Raw genomic sequence first — 4200 nt, 5'->3', positions numbered from 1 at the left:
AAATTATAGCTGCTATGGCATAATATAGAGCATAACCTGCAAAAGGCTTAAGCGCTTAAGTAACAATTTATCTATGTGGTCATCATCGATTACCCACCGCTATATCCTGTGACCAAAAGTGGTTTGCGTCCAAAATGATCCGACCAAGCTCCGATAAAGACACCACAAAACGCTGGTATCAAACCTTCAATGAGTGTGGAAGTCATAAATATTCGAGCAGCATATGGTTGGATGGTGGTCTCTATGTTCTGCAGCAAATGTGGACAAGGAAGACAAGATAAAATGTACAATAACTATTTTATAATTATTTTTCTATCGGAAAGGTGGTACCTCAAGGGTGGTCCCATAATAATTTAGTTAACTTCCGATCATTGAATAAAAAAAGGAACAGTACTCATAAATTTGTATACGAGCATTGAAGTCGGTTGTATTTTTTGCTCAAAAACTACTTCTTTTAATAACGATTTTATAAGTCCATATCTGGAGATTTACATACATATGTACATGTTAAAGTCTTTCTTCCCAGTAGAGAAAATAGTCACCGGTGGCATCGCCACTACTGGGGATTTAGTGACATCGTCACACTTGCTGTGAATCCTAAACGACATATAGCTGACAATGACACTGGTGACCAAGTCATGCAGATGTCATCAACGACGAAATTACCATTTATATGAACAAGTCATGAACGACTTCCATACAAACGGCTAATGCAATGTAATGACTAATGCATGACATTCGCTACGGGGTTACTTTACCTTGACATTTTCTTATACTTACCCCGTAGCGAATGTCATACATTAGTCACTTAAGTGTCTTGTACAGCCATGTTAAGTCTTCAATGACTTTGGGCTCCGTTTATATGGAACTCGTTCACGACTTTTTCATACAAATGGTAATTTAGTCATCGATGGCCTCTGCACGACTTTGTCATGCAGTGATTATTGATGACATTCAAGCGACAATGTCCTGCAATGAACTTCTTATAAGTGACCGCTGCAAGACATTGTCTGTTATAAGTATTTGATAGGAGTACACCTGCATGACATCGTCACCAGTGTCATTGTCAGCGGCATATATGTCGTTTAGGATTTACGGCAAGTGCGACGATGTCAGCAGTGACCATTTTCGCTACTGGGTATTGTTACCGCACATACATAAATAGTTGTACCTACTTATTTCAACTCATTGACACCTTTAGCTTAATTAATCTGATAAAATTTAGCTGATTATTGAACATAAGATTTTTTTATCTGACATTTCTTATCTAATACTTATTCGGCTACAAAAATGGATCTCACACCAAGCTAATTTTGTTCATATATGATATATCTTTGCACACATATGCAAGTGCGTACACATTTCAAATTTTTCGAAGACTTGTACAACCTATGATTGCCTATGTACATACAAACATATATTGCTCTATTACTACAGTGTTTACATGAGGCGGTTTTACAGCCAACTTTTCGTTGAGAGCAACAATCGCCTGGTGTGAACGGCCATTCAACAAATCGCTACCAATTAAGTTGGGGTGTAGCCAACTTTTTATTCAACTAATCGCCTCTAAAATTACCTGGAAATTGGCATCATGTGAACACCGTTTAACGTTGCAAATGGTCTATTTACACTGAGTATAAAATCAACCAAACATTGATTAATTCTACCAAATTCAAACTGAAAAGGAATCAACGTGATTTTTGCCTAATATTAACAATGCCTTGGTTGATATTTTCAACACTGATTTGGTAATGTTAACCACAGTTTTGTTTACATTAACCAAACTTTTGGTTGTAAATTTTTTCTTTTCAATACGCTTATGTTTTGCACTTCACAGATGCTTTTTCATAATTCGGAGATACAAAACAAAAATTTTTATTATCATTTTAACAAGTTGTCACTGACGAGATTTGAAACCGCATCTTCTGAATGTGTGCAAATAACAGTCAGCATCTCTGCACACTCAGCTACAGCCGCTTTATAAATCTGCTTTCAAATGTTGAAATTGAATCAATTTTCTTCGCCGTTTAATTTGGTTCTGCACTTCACAGAGGCTTTTTCATAATTAAGAAAAACCAGAAACAGAAAAAAATTAAAAATTATATATCGAAAACAAAAGGTACGTGTGCATTAGGGTGCTCCAAAAATGCATGTGAGAAACCCCCGCTGTTGGAGGATTTAAGATCTCAACAATTTTTATTGAGTTTGTGGCTGTTTCTAATGGTTCATATCACAGTGAAGAAGTCTGATGTGGAGATGTGGTGATAGTAGCTATAACTTCTGCCTATGTGTAGATTATTGTTGTTTTTCCACAACATTTTTTCATTAGAAACGGCCTCAATCTCAATAAAAATTGTTGAATATAATATAAAAAAAAATACAAAATTAAAGATATCCGTAAAACTTTTTTATAAAAATAGCCGAATGGTGACAACATTGTTTTTCCTTGCTATTAGGGGGGAACGATGCGTATGGTGGATTCAGCGGCAAATAGTTACCACCTTTTTAAAAAAAAAAGCGGGAGTCATTTGAAATAGCGATTCAAGCACAAATGAACTCTGTGAAGAGAAGCCAAGCTAAAGCCCTGTATGCAGCTCTCAAGAAAACGGCCAAGAAAAAATTGCCATTCGGGCATATATCTATGTTGCAAACCTGGGTTGCCTTCTGCTCTTTTTTCACAAAAAACTTTAGAAAACCGTAGTAGAAAGCGTAGTAAATTCCTTAAGAACTGCGTACTGCCTTAAGGAAATTTGACTTAAGAAAATTTCTTAGCCATTTCTTGTACGTCATTTTATATGGAGTTTTTGCTTTTCTTGAGAGCTGCATACAGGCCTTTGTGGTCGCACTCCTCCTAAACGGCTTGACCGATCTTTATGAAATTTTTTGTGCATATATGGTAAGTACGAGAATCGGATGTAAAGTATATTTCATGCCGCTAGGTGCAGGGGGCGTGGCACCTCCCATACAAACCGAATTTTTCATATTTGCATACCTCTGGCAGTGTTCACGGTAGAGTACTGGAATTTGGCGATTAGGATGTCCCTATCCTAAAAAAATTTTCTCTATTTTTTTGTTTTAAAATTTTTAGTAAATTTGTATGAAAAATCGAATATATAAAAATATCGTGTCGTAATTTCAGACATTGGTTCTAATAGAATCGAATTTAATGGACAGTCTTTTTGAAACCTATAATAAACGTTCAAAAATTGTATTCAACTTGTTCCTCATTTTTTCGCAAATAAAATAAAAACAATAAAAAATATATAAAAAACGATAAGTGTCCATCAATTCAAGGTGCAGGAATGGCATTTTCAGAGATAGTCTCTATCGAAATGGCCTAACATTAAACTAAGGGGTTTACGGGTATCAAAAAAATTAATTAATGGAAAAAGTACCGTGGATTTGTAAGGTTGTATTACAAGGCTGCAAAACGATATGTGTTCTTGTCGAATAATTTATGTAATTATGTCCTGAAAATTTGCAATTATAGAAAATTTTTTTATTGGTGTTGCAGGGCGTATGATGAACATTAAATTATTAAACTCAACTTTTTTACAAAATTTTTTTCCTACCTTAAAAAGCCTTCCATAATATTAAATAAACAAAAGTGTAGTAGTGTTTTGACATGTCCTCTCGGGTTGATTAAAGGAAAAATGTGGAAGAATTAATTAAAAAATTTGAAAAATATCCTTTGAGTTTTTTATTCTTTAATATCCCTATATATATTTATAAATTAAACTTAGATTCTTCAAATTGCATTCAGAACTAAAAATCTTGAAAGATTGTTTTTTTTAAAGGACATTTCTGACATTGCAAACGGACAATTGAAAATAAGAGTTATAACTAATATTGTTTTGAATTTTTCTTTTAATTAAATATATCCATATTTAGTGTAAACTTTTGGAAATATACTATAATTTATGCACCTTTGGAAAAAATTCCGACTACTTGGTAAAAAACTAAAAACGCAAGTTTACTAATTATTATGAAATGAGTATTTAAGTTAACATAACACGCGAACCGCACAAAGATTATTCTGATAACTTTGACCGCAAGTCGGCACAGGTTGCCGTGGTCCGATTTGCATAAAATTAAATTCGCAGAGTTTTTAAGACAAAACCAGTAAAATGAGGGAGTACCGTTAAAAAAACGCACTTTGTGTTTTGCGGGCAGTCTAATGTACATGCATACATACCCATG

Source organism: Rhagoletis zephyria, unplaced genomic scaffold (genome assembly GCF_001687245.7).
Source record: "Rhagoletis zephyria isolate East Lansing unplaced genomic scaffold, Rhagoletis_zephyria_1.1 Rzeph_scaffold_02180, whole genome shotgun sequence".
Classification (NCBI taxonomy): domain Eukaryota; kingdom Metazoa; phylum Arthropoda; class Insecta; order Diptera; family Tephritidae; genus Rhagoletis; species Rhagoletis zephyria.
The sequence above is the reverse complement of the archived record's forward strand: the minus strand, read 5'-3'. Positions refer to the sequence as shown.